We start from the raw sequence: 26,646 nt of genomic DNA on the forward strand, positions 1-26,646 counted from the left end.
CAGGCCATTGTGCCCCGCAGGCTCCCAACAATCCCCCGTCAATGTGTGAGCCCATTTACCCTAACCCCAGCACAAATCCACACCCTGTACCGGATGGACAGGGACACCATCACGGCAATAGTGGACCTCATACACGACGACCTTGTGCTTGTCATCAACATACATACAGCCATCCCCCCCTGCTGAAGGTAGTGTGTGTGCTACACTTTTTGGCGACAGGAACCAATCAGCATACAGTGGGCCAACTGCACGGGATATCACAACCCTGCTTCTCCCGTTTGCTGATGCAGGTACTTGAGGCACTCCTCAAACATGTACATGACCACATCAGCATGCCACAGACTACAGCAGAGGTAAACGCTACCAAAGTCGCATTCCATGCGATAGCAGGCATGCCGAACGTAATTGGTGCGATAGACTGCACACATGGTGAGCTGGTGGTGTGGCATGCCATTGAGGTGGTATACAGCAATAGGAAGCAGTACCATTCCCTAAACGTCCAGATGGTGTGTGATGCCAGCCAAATAATAACACACTGCTGTGCCAGGTACCCAGGCTCCACACACGACGCAATGGTCCTGCGGAACTCAACGCTGACCCGCTACATGGATCGACATGCTGGACCCCATACATGGCTGTTGGGTGAGTCTGACCACAGTGGCACACACATTGATGGGGGGGGGGTTTGTTGCCAGCACTGGGAACCTGCCTGCTGGGTGGGCCATGTTGGGCGTGTCTACATATCGCATCATTGCACCATCCTGGGGTACAGGTGCACACTGCACGAATGGAATCCCTGTGAATCCTGGCAAAACACAAAAGTCACAACCATGTTGGTCAAAAGATGAAAAATATCACAGCTACCCTCATGCCAACATGAAGGTGATGCTGGGTATCCACTGGCTGCTGACCCCAATCAGGCGTCCACGTAACCGACATGAAGAGGCATACAATCGGTCACATGCAAAGACTCGCGTGACTATTGAACGAACATTTGGACTACTGAAGAGTCGGATTCGCTGCTTGAGCAGGTCTGGGGGTGCCCTCATCTATGGTCCCGAGAGGGTGGGGCATATTGTGAGGTCTGTGCAAAGTTGCACAACAAGTGCATCCGTCATAATGTATCCCTGCCCCCGGACATGGACATGATGCCACAGGATGATGATGATGATGATGATGAGGATGCCCGGATCCCTCTGCATCACCATGGCCTTGATGGACAGGCTACACGACAAGCATTGGTTGCAAATTATTTCTGATGTATTCATCACACATGGGAATGGATGTGGGTCACACTGAGTGATGTGCACTTTGTTACATTGAATATTGAAACACTCCTGAAAAAATGGCCAGACAACTGATTTTTTTGCAACACAAGTGTATTATTGTAAAGTGAACAATGTACATTATGAGACGGATTGAACATGCACATCTGTCCAATCGTGATAGGTTGAACTACCAACACCAAAAGCCCCTAAAACAATGCCCAACACACCATTCCCGTGACACACATTTGCACCCACCCACCCCACAGACACCACCGCAAAGTCCAATTTCAAAACAAACATTGCCCCAACATCCCTTTCCCCCGAACAGATTTCCCGTACCACGCACTGTAGACCAAGGCCTACTTCCGCCCCCTCTTTGGTGCAGGTGGTTGAACCCCCATCTGACATGTTATCCTCACTGAGCGCTGCACAGGGCTCCCATGTGTGGATGGGTTAGGTGTGGTGCTGGCGGAATCTACTGGAGGCGTAATGATGTGCCTTTGTTCTGCGATAGCACTTACAAGGAGGTTTATTGATTTGGCCATGGAGGACATTACCTTGTTGCCCTCACGCACCCTTCTGGCCAGTTGATACACCACCGCAGTTGCCCGGCCTAGCATCCGTGATGTGTTCCTGTTGCTGATCTGCATGGTCTGCCTTGTTAGTTCTGCCACAGTGATGTACCGGTTCAGTAGGGCATGCGTCGCCTCCTGGTGCTGCTCGGTCTGGGTGAGGCGGACCTCAATGTTGCGGATGTGGCGTATTCCGGTAAGGGGCATGGGTGGTGGGCTGCAGGGGCCTGATGGGCTGAACACAGGGTCCGGTTCCTGGTGGTCATTTGCATCATCTCCGGGAACAGTGGCCTCTGCAGTGCCGTGTGCAGCTAAAGCATGCCGTGTACTCTGCATGTCTGGAGTATTTGTGGGTGTACCAGAATCCTCCAGTTCGGGCATGCTTCGTATTGGTGAAACGGGGATTCGGAGGCATGCTCAGTGATGGTGACTGAGGCTGATTCGCGATGTCCATTTGCGGTGATGCCGCTTCAGCTTCTTGTAGCGCTCACCTCATGCCTGGTGCACTAGGGCGGCATGGCGGGTCTGCCACTGATGTTGGGCCGTGCTGCTTCTTCCATCTGCCTGCGGGTGTTATCGCCTTCTTCTTGAGGCTGGCTGGTGTGCGGGGGTGGATGGGGGGGATGTGAAGTGGAGGCCGTGGACCCATGTCTGCCGTTGCTGCGTCCAGGTTCCTGGCTGCTGGGGGTCTTCTTCTGACTGTGGCGACGTGCAGCGGTGGTCGGTGTAGTAGCAAGCTCGCCCTCGCTGTCTGATGAGGTGCCTGTGGGCGACAATGCAGAGGTCCATTATTGTTGTGTCATCATTCATGTGACAGCCATCACACTTTGTACAATTTGCTGTCATGTACATCTTTGTGCTCATGGTGGGGCCCGTATTCTGCAGCACACTTGTGTGGGGGGGAGCAGTGTTGGTACATCCTGATGTGTGTGCACGGTTTGGAATGTTGGTTGGGTTGCTGTTGGGTTCTGCGAAGGGTGTCATGTATATGCAACCCTGGATTGTGGACGTGTGTGATCTGCCTGTGAGGGGGAAGTGGTATGCTTGTGTAGGTGGGGTCATTGGTGTGTTGTCAGCGGGAAGGGGGGAGGGCGGGCCTTTGTGTATGGTGGCAATGGTGCATGCATTTTGGACTGGGGTTGGTCATGCCATGCGGACACATGGCACAGGGGCCATGTTGGCCTCAGTGATGTGTGTTGAAAATGCTGACGGTGTGTCTGTCTGCATTGCATGGGATATGTGGTGTGTGCCTGTGGTGCTTGTTGACATTCTTCATGGTAGGATTATGTTTCTGTTGAAGAGTCTGGTTGGTGTCTTGCAGGGCGGCAGGTATCTGGTGACAGTCATGCACAAAGCACTATTGGCAATTAGGGGACAAATAATGGTTATCGGATGTTAGTCATGGTCACTCACCAACATCTCCAGACGTAGTTGCACCATGCTCAGCATCTCCAACACCCTCTATGCTGTCCATGTTCATGATGGAGGCACATTTTTCCTCCCATGCGTGTAGTTTCAGGGGTGAACATTGTCCGCCTCCAGTGGCCTGCTCCTGGCTGCGCTCGGATGATAATAGGTTGCGGACTCTGAGACGCAGGTCATCCCATCGTTTCCGACAGACCCTTACAGTCCTCTGTGTCGTGCCCACTGCTGACACTTTGTTGGCAACTTCAGTCCACATTTCCTTCTTGCGCAGCTGTGCGGGCCTGCGCAGGTCACCTGCAAAGACTTTGTCCACATTTTCCACAAGGGTGTCAGCGAGCATGTTAAGTTCTGGCTCACTGAACCTTGGTTTGCGGCATCAGACGTTGCCCCGTGTTGCAGACATGTTCCTTGATGCTCCTTCACTTGCAGCTCCTGTGGCCAACTCCTGTGTTTGGAGGATTGCAATGGTGCTTTTCAAGATGGCCGCCGGTGCATTTCCCGTTCCGGCGTGATGACGTTACTTCCAGTGGCAGTATTACCGGTACTGTTCTTTATGGATTGGTGGTGCCGGAGTTGTTGTTAACGGCATCAAGGTGCAATTATGTGGGTTTAGGGCTGCTTTACTGTACTGATATGCCGGTGCTACCGTTACCGCCATGCCGATTGTATGGCATTGCATGCTCTGAATCAGCCGTTGTATCCGCATATGGTGCATGCCGGTATCGGTGGCTACGGCATGCCAGTAATTTTGAGATTTTACCGGCAAACTCGTAATGAGGCCCATTGACAATTAAGCAAATCATCCAATATAATTTATAGTTGGGGCCCTGTGGGAGTGTTTCTTTGACACATCCACTAAAATCAATGCAAGTACAACAAACAACTTAAAAAAATTGCAAAAGTGGCAAAACGGACCAGACTGGGTCACAAACAGACCAGATCAGCTTGAAGTGCAGGTATGGCCTGCTGAGGAAAGTTGGTTACAAACCCTGCCCGAGTTAACCAGAGCAAAGGACCATTATCAACCGGTAATGGCCCGAGGAGAGGGATTATTGCTCTTAGCACCCTATGGCCATCCAGCCAGGCACTAATAGTTTGGGAAAGGGAAAAAAAGAAAGTAAATGCGCAGGCCATAGAATGGGAGAGTGAAAAACTACTAACCCCTCCTCTCGATGACTGGTAGGGACAGTAGCATTATACATTGTTAGTGTTCCATGACAGATGGTGAACAGAGGATAGCACAGGGGCAACATGCTGGTCTTGGGAGCAAGTTCGAATCCCTGATACGCGCTCAAACCGTACTCAGGTACAGTTATAAAAAAACTATTTAAATGAAATAAATAGATGACATTTTACAAGATGTTACACTCCAAACTCACTCATAACATGGTTTAGTACAACAGCTGACATAAGTACATACACTGATTTAATTAAATTAGCATCACTTTGAGGAAAAGCATTTGGGGCATGCTGGAAAAACGGTGTTCTCTTGAACCGGGCAGTGGCAAAGTGGTGTTGTGTCTGAGAGTTTGAGGCAACACAACACCTGCCTGAACAGAGTTTGAATTTGTGCCTGGGCAACAAAATTCAAGCACACTCAATCACAACATGGTTTAGCATGTGCATTTTATATTACTAGTCCCTGCATCGTTAGTGCTGTGTACATGTTGTGGTGTGAGCGCCCAGGCCTCGGTGCTTGGAGGCTGGGCCGGGCCATGAAAGCGGGACGCTCAGCAGGCAGGTGCCCAAGGAGGACACAGACAATGTTACTCTGGTTTCAGAGCGTAGACTGCCCTTCGCGGACTTTCTCGCTCGCATTTATTTACTTGTCCACGTGGTGTGTACCACATGGACATCACACCCCTCTCCAACTTGAGATGAACAAACAAACCAACAACTAAAACAAACATGTGAACATTTCTCCTGTTACAGTGGTGTCCTTTGGTGGCCTCGCACTCAGCAGTCTTGTGCGTTCGATCTCACACACGTTTATAGATGCCACTCAGAATGTACCAATGGAGTCGAGTGGAGGGTACTAGTCGCCTCCGGAGGGAGTAATGTTCTCCCCGCTCCCGGTGTGGGGTGATGGGCTTGAGCGGACTCCTGTCATCACTTTCTGACATCAGGTCTTCCGGGTTGGTCTTTTTGTTCTTTCGCTGGTGGTATTCCCTTGGTCGCTGGGGAGCGGTCTCTGCCGGGTCTTGGCTCTCTCCGGACTCCTCCCATAGGGTGGGTGGTGTTCACTTGAAGTGTGACACATTTTGGGTCACCGTTTCGGGTCCTCTCGCAGGTTTGGCCAGCCCGTGTTCTCTGTGGGTGATTTTCCAGGGAAGAGACTCGTAGGGGAGGACCATCTTTCCCCTTGGCGCTCTGTTCTTCACTAATGCAGTGTCCCTTACTTGGAGGCCATTGGGTGTGGCTCTCTTCACTCTGTCTTCTTTCGTGTTGTGTTCTTGTCTTCAGGGTTCTACTTGTTTCAGGTCCACTTGTGGGGGTTGCCACGAGTGCTGGCTGCCACGAGTGGTGGCGGGGCAGTCCCGCTTGTATGGGCACCCCGAAAATTAAAGCGACGGGGCTGATGAATGGCTGAATGAGGGATTTGCCGGTACGCCCGGAGAAACCTGTATAGTTCGGGCAGCCATGGACATCCTTTGTCTTTTGCAATCCTTACCGATTTGTTGATCGACGCCATGAACCTCTCTGCATCCCCATTGGCTTGGGGCCAGTATGGTGTGATGTGGTGGTGGTGGTCGCTCGCATTTATTTACATGGTGTGTACCACGTGGACATCACACACGTTTGTCTCGGTTCCAAAGGGCCCATGCTATCCTCTAGAGGCAAACTCTTCTCCTGGGACATCAACAGATGTTGTTCCCCACTGACACCTTGCCTTGTTTGTCCTGTCTTGATGCACCTCACACTCTTTATTGCCATCGTAGGTGCCAAGATGCAACATGCAGCAATCATGGATTTCCATAAAGCACATGTCTTCTGACACTTGCCGCAGGCCTTAACCTCTCAAAGTGTCGGGCTCATTTTTAAAAGAATTTAGCAATAGCCAATTAAGTTTTAAATTGCTTGACTATTGGAGCCAAATGCCCCAAGTGTCCACTGTGGCTTTGGAAAAGGAACTGTTATGATTTGGGTGGGCGGCACCACCTATTCCTCTGGCACTGTCACTTCCGGTGAAGGCCACAAGCTGCACCATTGTCAAGCAAGCATGATACATAATTTTGGAGGTCACAAGCCTGTAGGCCTGGCATTTCATTTTAAAGATAAGGAATCTGCCAACCTAAAATGCTTTAACCACAACAAAAGGATGGCATTTGCTTGGATGGTCAGTTTTGCAAACATCTCAGTAACTCACAGTCCTGTTTTTTTAAGTGTCGCTAACGTTTCTTGCCTCCTAGGTGTGCAGGCTGTGGTCGTCCGCTTCTGGTCCTGGATGCAGCAAGAGGTGCCACCCACTGATTTCCAGGCCCACGTGCACCTGTATGCTAGGCCTCACAACAGGGCTGGTGAGGGACTTGGTGGAGCATGGCTACCCCAGATCTTCCACCAGGCATCCAATATCCTTGCCGTCTCCACTTTGCCATGTTTTCCACCTACCTGTCCCAGTTGCTGTGCTTACTTGCAATTGCACCTGTGAACAGTAATTGGTTTTGGGTTGGGATATATATACTAAATCTTTAGGGCTCTGAGCACAGGTCACTAATGCAGATCCACGAGGGTTGAGGGTGACACAGACCAGCTCTGATAATGCTGGACTGTGCACCTTAAGTTAAACAGTAATTTCTGAAATGAATCTTATGCTGCTTCTCTGTCTGGCGAGCTATCAGGAGAACTAGGAATTATGAAAGTGGGCATCAAAGCAGCACTGTGCGAAACACCCTGGGGCACCCCTTAAGGGGACAGGACTAGCATGGCCACACTTCAAGTGGCATTCCTGTGCCACTATGGTCCCGCATAAACTGCCTCCAAAGTACAGCATCACGCTGCAGGTGGTGGCACCCAGCCCGTGTGACCACGCCAATCCAACATCCTCAGAGACAGACAGGGAAGTCTGTCAAAAGTGATACAATCAAAGACCCTATTTACAAGTTCTGTGCATGCTGGTCATCACAGCTGTAGTCAACCCTTTTCCTGGAGTGGCAGGAGCTTATGCATTGTATAGTTTTGATGTGTGGTATCCATCACATGACTGCAATATGGCACTACCTATCAGGTGGGAACAGGAGGGCACCCCTTGCTGTATGCAGACTCCCAAACGAGTTCTTGAGGATGCACAAATATCCTTTCTATGGTGTTCCAGTTGCAGATGTGCGCAGTGTTGATGCTCTGGATCACAAGCACAGTGCCTTTAATTGAGGTTCCCTGGATGTTGGTGGGTACCTTATGGCTGCACAAGTTTAGCAAGGTGACAAAACTATTCTGAATCTGCAGGAAGGGAGTCTGACCGGAGAAGATCACTGAGATTTGCAAGGAGTAAAACCATAGTGAAGAAATAATACATAAATGTTGAATGAACTGTGTAATATATCTGTCCCTGGCCTGAGGGACGACCCGTATGAGTGTGAGCCACGCTGCGCATGGAACAAATAGACGGAGCCCCAGTGCTCTTCAACATGTATTTATTTCTCACTCTTCTCGAATGTACTAACTCTTCCCCCGCCCCGCACCCCGTCACTTCCCTCCCCGCCTCCCATCCCGCCAGTGCCCTGAAACATAACTGTCAACTTGACATCCCCCCCAAATTAAACAGTTGCCCCTCAGGGATTCAACATGATCTGAAACGGGGACTGATCAAGCCATTTCTTCAATGAGTCGACAAGGTCTATTCCTTCGCTCTCTGAGGTCTGGGGTTTGCGGTCTCTGGGGGACCCCTTTCCCCTGATCGTCCTCTGTGTTCTGCACCAGGTGTGTCGACATCTTCGAGATCTCCTTGATAAGACTTGTCCGACACATATTCATCCATCCGCTCCTCTCGATGGCTCATTCTCTGGGGGCTGGTTAAGGCAAATGTTGTAAATGATGAGGAGTTTCGAGCGGTGAGTCCATGGTCTCCTTGAGCCGTGATCATCAAGCCCTTATTGTCCGTAATGATCAGGGGTTGCTCTTTGAATAGCGAAGTGCTCTTGTGCGTCTCAGGGTGCTTTACTGTCACTACCTCTCCTACCTCCAGGTTGAACTCTCTAGCTTTCCGTCTCACATCGGCGTATTCCTTCATTCGTTGTTTTGCAAATCTATCTTGGTCTCTCAGCTCAGTGTCAGCAGGCCAATTTTCATCCTGGGGTCCCAGCTGGGGTAGCCATGTACGCACATCCCTTCCAAACATGATCTCGGCAGGACTCTTTCCAGTAGAGCTGTTTGAAGTGCTCCTATAATCTCTTAGCAATCGGTGCAGAACTTGCTCGTGAGGCTAACCCGTGAGCCAGGTCACTTACATAGCCTGTTTTAGGTTGGCCACAAATCTTCAGATCATGCTGTTCGCCTCCGGTCAGTGGTGTAACCTTTTGCTGATGGAAGCCCATGTTCTCACTGAATCGTGCAAAGTCCTGGCCAGTGATACTGTATGCCGTGAAAATGCAGTCCATGATGGGTATGACATGATGGACCGCTGTTGAGGACACTAGCTGGACTTCTGGGTCTCGGGAGTATTCGTCCATGATGGCTAGGATGTATTTCCCCCCATCGATAGGCTGAAAGAAGTAGGCTGCCACGGCTTGCCATACTCCTTCTGGGAGTTCTGACATGCGCAATGGTTCAGGATGTCGATTTGGAGTGATGAGACAGCATGTCGGACACTCCCCCAGGATTTCCTCCACTAGGGAGTACAGGAGTGGAAACCACACCTTTTGTCTTAGAAAGCATTTCGTGGAGACAACTCCTTGGTGCCCTTCATGAGCGAGTTCCACCACTTTCCTTCTTAACGAGGCTGGGATCACCATTTTGTGCTCGAGAGGGATAATTCCTCCCTTACTTGTATCAGTCTCTCTACCTCCTTCTGTATGTCCTCTGACTCGAGTCGACCCATCCTTTTGGCTCTTCTCCACTTTCCAGATCAGAGCCCCTCGGACACTATCTGGCACGAAGTGTCTGCCTCTACTTCATGGGCTAGGTGAACCGGGTTCATATCTTGCAGTATCGCTTGCTGGAGGAGAAAGCGAAGATAACGATCTGCCATGGAAGATTCTGGGGTGCTTCCACTTTTTGGGTGACGGGACAAGAAGTCAGCTGGGTTTTCTTCATTGCCTGGTCAGTGCACGATTTCGAAAGAATAGTCCTGTAACCTGAGACCCCACCTGGCAATTCGGGGTGGCATCTTGGCTTGGGGATTGCCGTAGAAGAAAAGCAAGGCTTGATGACCTGTCACTACTTTAAATGGCATGCTATAGAGAAAAAGATGAAAGTGTTTGCATGCCTACACTACTGCTAGACTTTCCATCTCAGCCTGAGAATATGCCCGTTCTGTGGTCGAGAGGCTTCGGCTGGCGTAGGCAACAATGTGGGTGCAACTGAGATCATCTGGGTCGATTTGAGCTAGAAAACGTGAGCCACTCTATCACGTATTGTTGTGAAGGCATGTTGACACTCTTCGGACCAGCTGAACACGGCATTCTGTTTGGTCAGTGCTCTCAGGGGTTCACTGACTGTGGCAAAGTCCTTAATGTACCGCGTACAATAACTGGCGAGACCCAAAAATGATCATAGCTCAGAAACATTTGTCGGTGGTGGTGTCTCGTTGAGCGCTGTGACCTTTTCTGGATCAGGAATCATGTCTATCTCTGAGAAAATTTGCCTGAAGAACTTCAACATACCTTTCCAGAACGCACATTTTTCTGGGTTGAGCGCGAGATTGGCAGCCTCCAAGGCCATGCACACCCTAGATAGAGTCATCATGTTTTCCAACATCGGTCCCAAATACCAGAATGTCATCACTGTAGTTTATACAGTTAGGTATGTGTTTAATGACATGAATGACTCTGCCTGAAAGATTTCAGCGGCGAAGGATACACCGAAGCTCAACCTTTTATATCTATAAAGCACAAGGTGGGTGACGAAAGTTGTGATATTCCGGCTTTCTGGGCTTAGTACTAGCTGATGGTAGTCTTTTTGCAAGTCCAGTTTTGAGAACACCTTGGCGCCGTTTAACAAGTGTACCATATCTGTGATATTCAGAGCCATTTGTCTCTCTCTCCTGATGGCTTGGTTGGGCCTTCTTATGTCTACGCACAATCTGGTGGTGTCTGATCCCTTCTTCCGGAGGACGATGGGTGATACCCATGTAGTGGGTCCCGTGGCTGGTTCAATTATGTCCTGTTCCTGTAACTTATGCAACTCGTCTTCCACTTTCTGTTGGGTATTTACTGGTTTTCCACTGTAGTGTTGCGCTACATGTGGAACATCTTCATCTATGTGCAATTGGATTCGTTTGTTGTGCAACTTGCCTATCCCTTTAAACAAGGTTGGATGGAGTTTTTTGATCATTTGTACTGGGTCAATGTGTTTGTGCACCATTAACTTGTACAGTACATGTATCAGGCCCATGTTGACAGCTGTCTTGAAGCTGATTATGCATCCGCTTTCTATTTCTGTAGCCAGTACATGTATAAGTATTCTCTTCTCCTATGACTTGTAGCGACAGGTGCCTTTGGACTGTCCCAGGCATTTCAGGGGAGACGTTGCTCCGTAAGGATAAATGTCGACTGTGGCTGGTCTGAGCTTCAGAGGGCGCTGTAGTTCCCTGTACGCCTGCTCACTTATCACATTTACTGTGGCACAGGTGTCTATCAGGAACTCTGTTGGCCATTTATTCAGCTCCATCGGCAGTGTTTGGCTTTGTTCCGTCACGTTGCAGTTGCCCAAAGCATATACATAGCCTTTTTCCTTTGCCTACCATCCGATTAACTGATCTCTGTGTTTGACAGTGACTGTTCTATGAGGTATCTTACGTGTCGTCTTGATGTCCGGTCTGGACGAGGGCGTGTGACATACCTCCTTCTCTCTCCTTTGTCTTTCCGGTATTTATCATCTCCCGATTCTTGCTCTTTGGTTTCAAGATCTCTTGGTCTGTGCTGTGATGGAGCTGTCGCCAGCAATGCCTGTGATGTTGTGGGAAGAGGCCTTGGCCTGTATCGAGTTGCTGCTTCTCTCCCTCTGTCTCACCCTCTTTCTCTGGCTAGACAACAAACCGCCTTGAAATGTCCTTCCTCACCACAAGCAGAGCACCTCTGTCCTATGTCTGAACAGGTTCCGTCGTGCGGATACTCGTAACCACACCTATAGCAAAAGGGTTCCTCCTGCTTCCTGTTGTTCTGCAGCCTATTTATGGACTCTCCCTGTGTGTTTATGTTGAAACTTTCAACCTGCGTGTTAACTACCAGTTCAGCCCTGGCCAATATTAGGATCTCATCAAGAGTCTGAGCTTTCTGAAGTAGTTTTCACCTGAATGTCTGGGATTCGCAGTACACAATGATTTGGGAGCGCAGCGCTTATGTGTTGGAATATTTGGCGAAATCACAGTGCTTCATTTTGATATGCAGGCGCATGACATATGCGTCCATGGTTTCGCCTTTGGCCTGCTTCGTACTATGAAACAGATGGCGTTCATATTCTACATTTGTATACGGAGTAAAGTAAGCTGACAGTGCACCCTTTAGATCCTGCATGGAGTCTATAGAGATTGCTGGAATCTCATCAATGATTTCTCTCGTCGCAGGCCCCACTGCCAGATTGAGTAAGCATTTCTGTCCCTCTTCATCCACTGGCCCAAGTGCCCCTATGTATAGATCAAGTCCCTGATCCATTTGGCCCATCTCAGGCCCATATTACTTGTGTCAGACACATTGAAAGCTCCTGGTAGCTGCACTACCAATGAATCAGGAAGCCTGTATGTAGTAGCAGCCTGTTGAGTATTCTGACCCTGCGCCTGTATGTCCTGGTTGGCTGCCTGGGGGCCCTCTTGATCAGACATGTTCCTTTATATGTAATCCTCATGTACTGGCCCTTTAAATTACTGTTATCTGCCCAAGTTCTCCACACGGCCGCCTGATGAGGCGCGAGCGCCGTGGAAATCCCTCTCTGCCATCCGAGGGCTGCTATGAGAAGATGTTGTGGAGGGGAGGCTTCCTTGAGGCACGAGCACCTCCCTTCCTCCTGCTCCTCTTTCCCCATTCACCGCCTGTCAATGTCGTGACACTGCCTCAGCCCGGTCCATTTTCTGACCTCCTGCTGCCTTCTTAATGAGAGCGAGACACTGCTTTCACAACCGCGGCCCAGGCGACTGCACTGCCTGCTGTCCTGCGCACCCTCGTCGTGTGCCGTTGCCGCCTGGGTCCGTCTGCACCTCACTCGCGCCTCGTTGCCAGTGTAATATATCCGTCCTTGGCCTAACGGACGACCCGGTATGAGCACACGCCACGCTGAGCATGGAATACATAGACGGCGCCCCAGTGCTCTTCAACACGTCTTTATTCCTCACTCTTCTCAAACGTACTAACTCTTCTCCTTCCCCGAACTCTGTCACTTCCCTCCCCACCTCCTATCCTGTCCCCGTGCCCCAGAACATAACTGTCAACATGACAAACTGGAAAACATGAAAATAAGTCAAGAGCAGCAAACATTACACTGCAGAGGACAGTGGCAGATTAAGGCATCCTGCAAGTCTCGCTACCGCAAGACCCCAACTCAGGTAATGCCTCAGCGGACTACTTTTGCGCACAAAGCTGTGGCACCACACAGACCCCTCCCCATGGCACGCCACTGTTAAAAGTATAGCAGGCACACGCCTTAAGCACTACTGAATGCATAATTGTGGGAGCTTTGTGGGATGGGTTGGTTGTGTGAAGGAGGCTTAGGCATATGTGAGGAGGATCAGCAGGGGCTGATGATTTTACCTCTCTCTTGGCTGTGATCCAACCACCTCACTGTTGAATATTATCCTTCCTTGCCTTCCTCCTCCCATATGAAGATTTGCTGTAGCCCTTTCCCACTGACACAGGAGGCAGCAGTGCTTGTCACACAGTTACACCTTTCACCAGTGTGTGTGAGTCTCTCACCCAACAACGTTGGTTATTTCATTCATTCTATTTCATACAAGCAGCAACCATTGGCTCCCAGAGGCCCCTCCACCCCCAGTTCCCACTGCGCCCTCTGCTTCCTCCCTCTTTAGCCCTCTTCTCAGCTTTCCCCCTTTGCTCTCTATGATAGTTTGTTTGGCTTTTTCTTCATCCCTTCTATCTTGCAATTAAGCTCTCAATACACTGCGTTTAGATCTGATTGGATATTGTGCATTTAAGTGGTTGCAAAGGCCATGAAGCGCCAATGCTAATTCTAACTGTTGTACTGGTGAGATATTGTCCAGTGTCTGGCGATCAGTCTGCATCTGAAGTTAAGTGATACATCATGTGAGGCATAAAGCTAGAAAGGTGCCTCTCCAGGTAGAGTGATTGTTACTGAGATCTGTGCCCAACCTGAATGGCACTGGACATGTTTGTGAGGCCACTGCTGCCTTTCTTTTTTTTTAATGTGTTTTTTCGCAAAACTGTTTCTATAAAGATGTCCTAAACATTGTCAGGTTAATTTACCATGCGAGTTATTGCTCTGCATTTCAAATTTATCATAGAGTAAACAAATTTAGACGTATTATACAATGTACAAGTGTAGCCATTGACAGACAACAGCTGCGCACAACACATTTGAGAAATGAAGATGGAATAAGAGAAGATAAAGTCTGCTCTGCTATCTATAGAAGCAGGAAATCTAGGGCTAAAGCCCAGTTTGCCACATTATGCAATCCTGGCAGATCAATTTAGCCTAATTTTCGTTAATGACTGTTGTGCCCCAAAACACCGGAGGACACAGGACCAAGCTCACTCCCTTCCATTCAGCACACACAGCTGTAGTGAGACACAGAGCCGCGGTTTTGTTGAAACTCTGTCTTTATTTCCCTTTCCAGTTCTGTCTTCCCAGGCTCTAGTAGACCCTCCTCTTCCTCCCTCCGTCCCCTCCGCTCTTTTCCTCTCTTAAGGTCGTCCCCTGTAATTGTCTCCACAAAATTTCCCCCTTACTTATCGTCAAACTGCTTCCACTCCCTTCTGCTCGGGTACGGGCGGTCATCTTGTGGTGCTGACAACTTATCCTGCTGACCAAAGTTTGTTTCTTTAGTGCCATTCTCTCCCGTCTCCTGCTTGCTCGCTCAGTGGCCATGGCTGCTCTCTGTAGCCTTTGTTCAGTGGATCTTCCTTCCTTCCTTCCTCCCACTGATGAAAGTCTCCTCTCACTCTACTCATGCTTCTCTGCTGGCCCGTCATCTCATTTGCTGGGAAAGGAATTCCTTCCCTGCACACCCGCTCATAAAAGATGTCTTCTCCCGCATCTGGCACACTGATTCCCTATCACTGGGCATGGTCTGCTGTGGGGAAACCGCATCCCGCACCTATAGCACATACTCTCTTCCCTACCAGATAAGGCGTGGGAGTTTGCGTGGTTCTACTGCAGCTGTTTTGCCCCTGTTGCCACCTTCCACAATGTGTGTATATGGCAGCTACCTGCTCACTCTCCTTCGGCTTTTCCATTTCTATGTATTTATTTATTTTAACTTTTAAAACACGCCAGCTCTCCTGAAGGCCTCAGGGCGCACATAAAACAATACAAAACAAACAACAAGAGGGGCAGTCAGTGGCGGTGGAGGGCAGGGGACATCAGTGCTCAGCTAGAGGGCGGTTGATGAGGAATGTCTTCAGACTTTTTTTGAACTCAGTTGTGGTTTGGATTTTTCTGCGATCAGGTGGGTGGGAGTTCCAAATTAGTGGGGCTTGGATGTCAAAACCTGTGCCTCCAAATCTAACCAGACTAAATCTAGGCTGGGAGTCTGGCTTGATCCTGGGACCTGAGAGTGCGGGATGGCTGGTAGGACTTCAGGCACTCAACAAGTAATGCTGGGGCCTCAAGGGTCAGACATTTGTGGGTCAGAGTCACGATCTTGTGGGAGACATGATGCTTTCCGGGCAACCAGTGTTGCTCCCTCCTTGCCTGGGTAGTATGATCTCGTCTAGAGAGAATCAAGGTTGCTTGCACAGCCCGGGTCACTTGCAATGCTGAGAGGTTGGATTGGGAGGTACCGGACAGTAGACTGCAACAGTAATCCAGTCGCAAGTTTACAAGGGCTGAGGCTAGAAGAGAAATATTTCAATGTGAGAGAAAGGGGCGGATGTGATTAAGCAGCTTGTTAATGAAGCTGCAAGATGCTCGGATCATGTCTCATTTTCAGTTCGGCATTTAAGATACTGCCCAGAATGTTCACACTCTTGGCCCCTGGGATAGTGATATTGGCGATGACAAAGCTTTTATACTCGGGGCAAGTTTTTTAAGCATGTGGCTGGAGGCAATGACCAGGAGCTCTGTTTTTATCAGAGTTGAGGGCCAAGGAGTTGGTTACCATCCAAGACTGGATGGTAGAATAGATTATGTTAATGGCCAGTGTGTCTAGAGAGTGGGTGCCTGAAAGCTTTAGGACGACCTGGGTATCATTGGGGTAGTTAGTATAAAGGACGCCCAGGTCGTCAAGAAGCTCCATGAGCGGCAAGATGTAAATCTTGAAGAGAGCGGCGAGAGGCAGGAGCATGTCCGTGGCATCTCTATCAACACTCTCGTAGACCCGGGCCAGCTCCAAGATCTCTGCAAGTGGGAGGAGCTCCTTCAGGAGCTGCTTCCGAAATATAAGTGGGGTGCACCCTTCTATTATCCAAAGACGTATTGCCTCATCGTCAGTGAAGTTTGCAAAGTCTCAATGCAAACTCCTCTTTTGCAATTTGATGACAAAATCACCTATTGTTTCTTGAGGCAGCAGCCAAAACTTATTAAAAAGGTACTTTTCAAAATTGTTGTTCAGTTCGGTGAGTAACTTCTTGTTGGGTGCAGTGATGGCCACCCCGTACATCGCTCTCTCTTGTGCTGGGATAGTCTTAAGAATCCCCTTGTCCGCTCTCCCTACGATGTTTGTGAATACTGCCAAGAGGGTTGTTGGATCATCATACCCCAGCGCTCTCACATAGTCAGTGAATTCTTCCAGCCACTCCTCCCATCTCCGCTCTTGGTCCTGCTGTGGCTGAAATTGAAATGGTTGTGGTCGTCTGAGAAATGCTGTACTTGCTGTGCTGCCTATTCTTGGGATTACCTGTTCTTCCACTATTCTGTACCAGTGGCTGACTGCCTTGTCTGCACTGTGACCCCACTGTTTTACTTCCCCTTTTTGCTCTTGATCACCCCCGGGTGCTGTCTCTGTAGTCTTCTCCACTTTGGCCTTGACAGTGCACATTCTATTCCCTTTGTTCCCTGCTCCCTCGTAGTGTGTTGAGCTGGTAGTGTCACAGTTGCCCACTGACCTGCGCTCCTTTTCTTGCCTATGACACCCCCTCCGGTGGCCGTGCGTGGAGGTCTCTTGCCAGCCTCTTTGCTGTCTTGCAGCATCCCTGGCAGTGGGTATGTCAGTCTAGAAAAATGGATACCTCTACTTTGTGACCGCAAACGTATTTTGGTGGCCGTGGGCCAACCGTCTCATGCACGATATGACAGAATATAGGTTTTCGAGTTTGCCAATGAACGGCCATTTTGACGTAACAAGAATCGCCATTTTGTTTTCTAACCATTGCTCATTGCTTTCTGTTCCTATTGCTTCACAGTATATTTTCCGCTTACACTGCTCAACTGTAAAACATTGTTGTCTGTACGTAAAAAGGACAAGGCCGCATGGTCGAGAGGATAACAAGAGTTAGTTGAAACACAAACGTAGGTGGCGCCAGGAAGAATGCCCGGCTCCCTCCCGAATGTAGCCTTGAAGCAGAGCTGCAGGGCATTTAATCATTTCGCAGCTGCCAGCCAGTCTCGTTATATGGTAGAATATGTTAGAATAATATAGCTAAAGGCTTGAATTATGCTTTTCTTATGGCCCCTCTTTGCTGAGCCCGCTAGAGCGTGTCGGCTCCCAGGACACGAATAGCACCTAATAGATAGCAAGGTCCGGAATGCAACTCTTCCCTCCCGTATGTAGCTCACTTCCAAGAACAGAAGCGCTGTGTTCTATTCAACAACAGAAAGATGCCTCCGCACCCACAAATTGCAAATTGTTACTAGAATAGATGTTTGAAGGTGTCATAGTTGTCCGAGATGTCCATCATCACAACAAGTTCAAAGAAACCCAATAAAAGGGGGGGTGTTAAACATGTCATAGCTGATTGTTTGATATGCATTTTGTATATATGTAACTGATGTACGTAATTCACTCTCTTGCGTCCCTCGAGGTCTAGAGATACACGTTGCGGGGCGTGAGTCCGAGTTGGCCAAATGAGACTTTTGCTTTGCAATAAACCTTAGCTTTGGGAATACAACCTCGTGTCTGGCGTATCTATCGTGTGTGGTGACCCGCCTTGTTTCCATAGACGTAAGGGACCCCTGGGGCCCCTTTCAGGTAGGCTTTCCACTAACCGTCCTCAACACTCTAGGGCAGATGACCCTCCTTCCACAGGGTGGCAGCCCCGATATGCACTGGGTGGGCGGAATTACTTCTACACCAAGTGGGACTGAGTGCCCAGTCCTCACGGGCAGATTGCCCTTATCCCTTACTGTATTGTCCTTCCTGGGACCAGCTGCAGGGTGGGGCAGAATGGCCTCTTCACTTGGGCGGATGACCCTACTTCTTTCCATTGGCAGATTGCCCTTTATCCTGTCTGTTTGCTGATTGCCCTTATCCCTTACTTTGGGTGGATTGCCCTTCTTCTGGTCTGTGGCCAGACTGCCCTTCCTTTTTTCTGTGGCTGGGATCAGCCTCAAGGTGGGGCAGAGTGCCCTCTTCAAATGGGTGGATTGCCATTTCCATGGGCTGTCTGTAGGTAGATTGCCCTTTTCCCTTACTTTGGGTGGATTTTCCTCCTTCTGATCTGTGGGTGGATTGCTCTTCCTTTTTCCCGTGGCTGGGATCATTTTCAAGGTGGGGCAGAGTGCCCTCTTCACACAGGCAGATTGCCCTGATGTCCCTCACGTGGCGCACTATGAAGAGGCAAATTCTTTCCTTTGCTATGGAGGGATTGCCCTTTCATATGCGTCATGCCCTGTCTGCTTCTCCTCATCTATTCATTGCTGCTGAGCACATGCCAGCGCTGCTGGATCCTGGGGACAGGTGCGGGTGCTAGGCCGCAATGTCCTCTACTTGTGCATGTGCAGTAATGGGGTAGTGGCACCTTACCCGACGTCTCCCGCTTCTGCTGTAAGTGGTCCTGCGCAGTACCTGCTGAACTGAACCGTCAGGGTGACGGTTATTTCCTCTTCATGGAGGTGGTGGGCAGAAAATCTGGAGCTGAGAGAGAAGTTTCTCTTTTCTCTATGGGGACACGTGGGATCTTTCCTCTTACTCGTCGCTATTTGTTGTGCCATAAAACCCCAGAGGGTGCAGGACCAAGCTCACTCCATTCCATTCTGCACACACAGCCATAGTGAGACACAGTCTTGTTGAACTTCCGTCTTTATTTCCATTCCAGTTCTGTCTTCACAGGCTCTAGTAGCCCCTCCCCTTCCTTCCACCGTTCCCTCTGCTCTTTCCATCTCTTAGGGCCGTCCCCTGCAATTGTCTCCACAACAACGACCATAACTACAATCAACCAACAGTGATTTAGTTAAGTTTGCATTCTAGAGAAACTCTCTCCACAAGGTTAAATAATCACTTAGAAGTTCCAGATAGGCCAATTCTTTTAAAATCTGCGGATTGAGGCCTTGTTATCAACTGGATCTAAAGACATGCAAGTTATAAACTGTCCAGCCACATCAGCCTCACCGACCCCATTTGTTCAGTTGGTTGAGTGTCTTACAACTGTGATTAACAGTCCTGTTACTACTGATCCGATCAAGAGAGGGAATCCCACTTCTGTTACAAATGTCCTGAACATGAAGGTATCTCTGTGGAATACCAGCTCACTAAGTAAACATGCTATTAGCATTCAAAACTATATCCAGGATGAAGACTTGGGCTTAATGTGCATCACTGAAACTTGATTTATGGACTCCAGTGATCCTATGATAAGTTTGGCTACTACTCCAGGTTACACTTTCTTTGGGAAAAATCGTCTTCAGGGAAAGGGAGGCAGGGTCACTGTTCTTGGCAAAACCAACCTACATCTTTTTGAATCTACCATTGAATGTGTGGGTTGTGAGATTATCCACCTACATTTTCTACCCAGTGGAAACAGTTGCATACACTTTATTTAGATTTGTCGGCTACCTGAAAATATGCCTACATTTTACAAAGATCTGGCACTTCTCCTAGCCCCTTTAGACAAATCTAATTGCTTGACTATTCTGCTTGACTATTCTACTCTGAGACCTTAACCGTTGGTTAGGAGAAACTGTGGATAAGGATGCTTTAGAACTGGAAAGACTTTTGGAAACTCTTGATTTTAAAATCCTTAACACTGAGCCTAGACTGTGAACTGGAGGCTCCAAGCCCTTTAAGATGAGTAGCGGTACCCTTGAGATAGAAGGGGATGCAGATTTTGATCAAACATCAATAATCAAGATGACACAAATAGTTTGGCAAAAGTTTGTCTATTTTAATGCAAGTATTTAAAACAGGGAGTACAACGAACATCAGCAATCGCTCGATACTCTGACTCTAACTACTTCATTGAAAAGTTGGGTTTTTATACCCATAATTGGTCATAGCTGACGTGTTGACCTGCGTCATTACCAACACCATCCTACGTGGCAAACTACAGAAACTAATCAGGAGGCGGGATTGGTTCTAAGTGAATAACTAAGCATAGGTTCTATATCTGTATGGATTAACAGAGAGCGGTAATAGGATAGTTAACATCAGGTGGGGCAACTAAGCCCTCCCTTCAAAATTGCCACTATGAACATCATTAAATGTACAACGACCCATTGGCTACAGAAACTATAGGACCCCTAACTATGAGAGCCCCTACAATTGGTTGGCTACTAACCCCATCAGTAATTTTCCACCTACGTGAGCAGCACGCAGACCGAACAACCAGGTGCGGGTGAGCTTGTCTTGATACCAGCTTCCCACCAATTAAAAATGTGATCCATCATCTCCTCGATGGTCCAGTCTCAATTAGTACTTTGAAGTTGGCCTTCAGTCTGTACTGTTCTCTGAGAATTTTTAAGCGGTATGGGTACTATCCGGCTTCCGTGCGTAGGTGTGATCTTCTCATCCGTCCAACTTTCTTCCATCACGTAACTGGACACCATGAATTGAGCCTTTTTGTGTATTTGATTTTATTCTTCAATAGTCCTCTGATGTCTTTCCTCTCTGAACAGGAGCTTCTGTTCTTTCACGTTAATTGTATCTAATTTCAGCCAACTCCTAGTTTGATAAAACCTTGTCTTTCTTGGCTCAGTGACCTCCTTAGCTGAAATGTATTTTGTTTAATTCAATTGCTTTTCTCAACTGCGACACTGAACTGAGGCCTTCTTGCATTGTTCAGTACTGCTTTATACGTAGTGGAAACATTCATCCTTTACTTGTCCATATGTATCTATGAAGTATATAGGTATATGTTGGTGCTTGGCGCGGTCTAATCTATTTAAGCACGTGGCTAGCTTCATGATTGCTTTGCTGCTTGCGTTTCATTGCATCTCTACACGTTTAAACTAACTAAATATCTGTATCAAGTTTATGGCATAAGTCTCTTCATCTTGATCCCAAGATGTCACTTATCCTTGGTACTTCTTTGTTCTTTATAAATCGTCTGCCTCTCTGGTCTGGTTATCTTTCTATCTGGGTGTCGATTCAGCTTTGCATGATGTCACCATTCATCCTGGTCATTCAGTTTCTTTGTTTCTTGAGGAATCTCATTCAAATGGCCATTATATTGTCTTGGATGCAAGTATGGTTTCCTCAATGGGTACTTTACCTCCCATATTCTCTTAGGTATAGGTATTCTTATAGGTACTGCGTAGAGCCCACGCTTTTCTCTTTGCTGGTTTAACTGTTCAGTATACGTCACATACTTTGGTTCACACGTCTCAGGTAATGTAGGCCGGCCAGGTGGAGTGGGGGTACTTGGCTCCTCCTCTACACTGGATTGCTGCCAGAAATATTTCCATGAAGACTGCTAATACCATGGCTTGTACCTGGTCTGATAATGTGTGGAGTTTTCCTTCAGCTCCCTAATAAACCTCTCAAGGTACACAATCCACCCAAAATAATTGTTAGTAGAAATTTGAAAAGGATCAGCAACTCCAGAGGATTGCTGAGGGGCAAAACGCTCTCCTTGGAAGCAAGAAAATGCAGAGCAACACAGTTTAGATCCCGGGTCCAAGCTTAGAAACCTCTGGCTATTAAAGCGAGTTATAAATAACCAATTATAATTACAAGTGGAGTTGGAACCATGTGTTAAAACAATCATGTAAAACACCTCAGACTTGGATTCTCTTGAGACACTGGTGACCACCTACAACACCCAATTAAACTGCCTTTTAGACAGAGTGGCTCCTTTGAAATCAAAGTAGATCCGCAATCCGACATGTCAACAGTCCTGGTTAACTCCAGCTCTGTTACACCCCAATAAAAAGACAGGCAGAACGAGCTTGGGTCACAAACCAAACAGTTGAGACCAAGGCAAATTGGAACTCGCTACAAACAATCTATAAAACTCACATTTAAGAGGCAAAAAGCAATGTTTACAACAACAAAATTGAGTCGGCAGGAAATAACGGTAAAAAGATCTTTGAGATCTACTGATATCTTGAGAAACCTATGTCACAGAGTGTTAAGACAGATTTCTGAACTCTGACCTGGTGGGCAGAGGTTCAGAAGGCCAGCCTAGTTTCTTGGAACAGGATAACCTTCTGGACAAGCCAGACCAATCGAGGTAGCATTGGCAGCAGTCAAGACTAAGTCTCAGGAGGGGTGACCATGACTGAAAGACCTCAATGAGCACTCAGAGTAAAGGACACTTACGAATCACTTCCAGTCAGGTGTATATATATTAAAAATACAAATACATTTATTCCAAGCCTTTGAGGTTCAACACACAGTATAATCACAGTAACACTTTTAAACGAACACAATCCTACTAACATACATATATACAAGACCAAAATGGCCTAAAAGGTTAATGCACAAAATGGGTCCACAACCTAGAAAAGGGAAGGAAGCAGGTGTGCAAATAGTCTTTAGGCAATTCGGCATCAAATACAATCCTAACTGAAAGGCAGTCCAGTCCCTAAGAAGAGGGGAGCCTATTGCTCAAATGTACTTGCAATGCTGGCGCACGCGGTAACGCAGATGGCCAAAACGGGGTCTCTTGAAGGGTCTTTAGCAGCTCAGGAAGGTGGGTGAGGTGATGCAGAATAAGTTCCCACTATTCGTGGAAGGTCTCTCCAACAGGGCAGAGCAGGTTCCAAGACTTGGGAATAGTTTGCTAGTTCGCACTAGCAGTGGAAAAGAGAGGGGCCCTCAGGGGCCACTAATGCGTAAAAATGGATGGATGAATTAGGGGCCACCGGTTAGGGTTGCAATTACTCACTGACCCTCGGCATAGTCCAGACCAAACTTCGGCAGTGGAGTCCACTTCGGTTGCAGGTTCAAATGCAGCAATCTTGCGGCTCTCGAATCTGTGGCTTTCAGCGATGAAGTTACATCGTTGATTCCCAAACGGGACACTAGCGATTTCTCCGTCCCTGGTGGATGGATCAGGCCAGTTCCACTGTAGCAGGCTTCAGGGCACAGAAGAGCACAGCTGCAATGAGTTTTCAAAGTTTGTCACCACGGCGGGGTGACACGGTAACGGCATGTACTCTGGTTCGGGCACTCTCTCATTACTCCAGACCTGGGAATGCCAAGTGTACGAAATTCGGTGTGAGAGTGCTGTGAACACAGAGCTTGTGATGTACCAAGTTCCAAGGGCCTCCTTGAAATGGTGGTGGCTTCAGAGGAAAGGTCCTGCGCAAGCTGGTTAGCCCACTGGTTGGCCACGGGACACTTCCGAGAAGGCTTACTTGCAGGGTTTGATGAAGGTGCCGAGAATAGTTGGTCCCACTATTGCAATGGGTCGAAGCATTTTCGCAGACCTTCTAGGACAACCAGATGCAGACGGGTCCAGCGGCACGACAGCAGGCTCAAGGTGCCAGACCTTCCAGCGGGTCACCAGCGCTTCCTCGACTCAGCTTCTTAGTTTCAGGATACTTGGATCCTATTCTTCGTTCAGTGAGAACTCCAGAGATCGACCTGGTATGGGTGTTTGGAGCCTTCTCCTATCCAAAATCTCCTTTGTGCCAAAACAAAGAGGACCCAATGGGAGATCTGCTCACATACAGACATACCATACGTGGACCAATCAGGGACCACGGTGGTCCCAGGCATTCACAGCACACCGGACTCTGGCAACCAGGATGTGTATTGGAACCAGACAGTCCAGCCCACATCTTGCAAGCACACACACAGGGATGCAGAAGCCCGCGAAAGCTTGGCGTTTCACAGGAGAATACATGCCCAAATAAGAACTGACCCGGGTCGGCTCAACATGGGGAAGGTGAAGGTGCTAGATGGCCAAAGGACAGCACAAAAAACCTCCTGGCATGGCCATTTTGGAGCCAGGCCACCTATTTGTGCCACCGCAGTAATCGTGGTTTACCTGGAAGGAAATGGTTAAAAATACATGAAATTATAAGCTGCCACCAGCCCTGTCCAAAGCACACCTGCACTTCTCCTAAAAAATTCTTTGAGAGTATCTAGGGCCTTTAGAAATGACAGGAAGACCCAAGTGCACTATACTGGAAGGTACAGTGTGCCCTTGCAACATGTTGCAGAAAAGTTGAAACATTAACAAGGACTAAGGGAAACAAAGTGTCCCAGTACTGACAGTCTGTAAGGGCATGGCAGTTTCTCCATGATAAAGTGAGCGAAAAGCCCAGGGGAGTGAAGCAGAAGGCTGTGCTCCTAGGCCAAAGTCAGACTGGTGTTTAAGCAAAGCAAAAAGTTGGGGGTTACACAACTGGAGGGAAAATTACACATAAAATGGAAATATTTCCTAACACGGACCCAGCTCTTCACTCCATCTAATGATAACTGCCATCAGGTACAATCTGTTTTTGCAAATAAAATCATTTCTGCCCACAACAGAATTTCTAACTCCCTGACTAACAACACTCAAAATGACACCCAGATATTGGGAAATTTCGAAGACTTTGGTTTTTTCTTTAAACCAATAACTGAAATAGAAACCCTGGCTTTTTTCAGATCTATGTGTCCCACTTCATACCCTGGTGAGATTCTCCCCACTAAAATCTTGCGTTATCCTGGAGTTTTCGCCCCTTTCTTGACATGTTTCATGAACACCTCCTTTAGCCATTATCCTGTCCCTGACACTATCAAGCAGGTAGCTGTTACGCCCCAGCTAAAAAAAGAACAGGCTGAATCCAAGTGACCCGAACAACCTGCGCCCTATCACTAATACCCTCTTTCTATTGAAAGTTGTTGACAAGGTAGCAACTTCCCAGCTCCAACAACATTACGAAAGCTTGGAAATCTTCCATCCTAAGCAATCAGGCTTCCGAGCCAGTCACAGAACGGAAACTGCCTTACTCAATCTCCAGACAGACATGCTTGAGGTTTTGGATCAAAGCGGGTCTGGGTTGCTGATTCTTTTAGATCTGTCAGCTGTGTTCTACCTAACCACAAGCACGTATTGGGCGCTCTGGGCACCATTAGAGAGTGTTCTCGAATGGCTCGAAAATTGATTGGCTCCTTCCAGAGTAATAGGAAATCTTGAGTTTGCTGGGGTGATGTGGCCGCTGAGATTAAATCAGTACATTGTGGTGTTCCACAGGGGTCATGTACTTTGCTGCCGTGAGTAGGTGTGTGATTAGTTCTGCCATGGGGCCTATCAGGGGAAACACCCCGTTTCCTGTGTCACCCAGCAGTACTACCCCCGGATCCAAGGGGATTGTTAACCCAATTATATGTTTGATCTGTGCTAGTACCTCCTTCCAGAATCGCGCAGACTTCTCGCAAGACCACAGGAGGTGCAAAAGCGAGCATGTGGTTGCGCATCCCCTCCAGCACACTGGTGACAGCGAGGGGTTACTCTTGTGCAGGGTTTCTGCTGTGACGTATCACCTGTAGCACACCTTCACTGCCCCCTCGCTGTTTTTGATGCACTTGGAGCTTTTAAATGTGCTCACCCAGATCTGGTTCCACTCCTCCACCCCAAGCTCCATCTCTATCTCCCTCTCCCATCTGGACATATAGATCTCCTTTTTAGCGGGGTCCAATCTGTCTAGGAGCTTGTAGAGGGTTGAGATCTTGCCCCTGGGCGCTGCAGCAGTCAGGGTGTGTTCTAGTGCATTAAGCTTCCTCCCACCCTGCGCTCTCTTGTTATGTTGTGACATCCACTGCCGAAGATGGGCGTACCTAAAGCTCTCTTCCTCATTGGATTTGAAACTTGGCTTTGCATTCCTCAAAGGATAGGGGGACCCAGTCGCGGAAAAAGTCTTTCAATTGGGATAAGCCACCCTCCCACCATCTGCGAAACCCTGCAAGATTGCACCCCGGTGTGAACTCTGGGTTACCCCAAACTGGGGGGAGAGGGCCTAAGATAGTGCTGACGTCCCATCGGTTAACAACTATCCTCCAACAGTGGATAGTGTTTCAGGTGGAGCCAGTGGGCCCATTGCCGGGGCTTGCCACGTCGGACTGAGGTGGGGCAGGGCTAAAAGAGGGGCTGGAGCCCATGAATCCTCAATGTGTTTCCATCTAGGTGGATCGTTAGCCTCTTGCCATGCAAAGGAGAAGGATTGTTGAGCCGCCAGGCAGTACCTGGAGATGTCTGGGACACCAAGGCCCCCACTAGGGACCCCCCCCCTGAGCATAACCCTTTTGGCAACCCACTTTTTTTTCCTGCTCCATATGGACTTCATCACCCCCCTTTGCAGTTTCCCCAGCTCCCTCTCAGGGATCGTGACAGGCAGTGTGAGGCAGTGGTAAATGAGCCTCTGGACTATATTCATTTTAAGTGCATCAATTATCCTGATCCATGACAACTGTTGCTTGTGCCAATGGTCTAGGACGTCCATCAGGTTAATTAGTAAATGCAGAAAATTGGTCTGATAAACGTGCAGCACCTTATTCGGAATCCACATCCCTAGGTAGGTGATATGGGCCTTACCTCATGTGACTGGCCTCCTTCTAGCCACCTCCTCCCGCTGTCTCTGGGGAATGTTTACACCCATCGCACTTGCCATAGCGTTTCGAGGGAGGAGTTCAATTGTGTGAGGGACAGTAGCACGTCATCAGCATGTAGGGAGATTTTGTAGAAGGGCTCCCCTATCTGCAGACCCCGTATCCACAGGTTGGCCCGTATCATGGT

General features: G+C 48.5%; 1 protein-coding gene across 1 annotated transcript in view; it reads right to left on the bottom strand.

Annotated features, from left to right (window-relative positions):
• The window catches only part of DNAH5 (dynein axonemal heavy chain 5), a 4,235,244-nt gene that overhangs the window by 2,320,929 nt on the left and 1,887,669 nt on the right, over positions 1-26,646 (bottom strand). The gene's annotated exons all lie outside the window — the stretch shown is intronic.

This window comes from Ambystoma mexicanum, chromosome 5p, assembly GCF_040938575.1.
Source record: "Ambystoma mexicanum isolate Mex_15411 chromosome 5p, UKY_AmexF1_1, whole genome shotgun sequence".
Lineage (NCBI taxonomy): Eukaryota > Metazoa > Chordata > Amphibia > Caudata > Ambystomatidae > Ambystoma > Ambystoma mexicanum.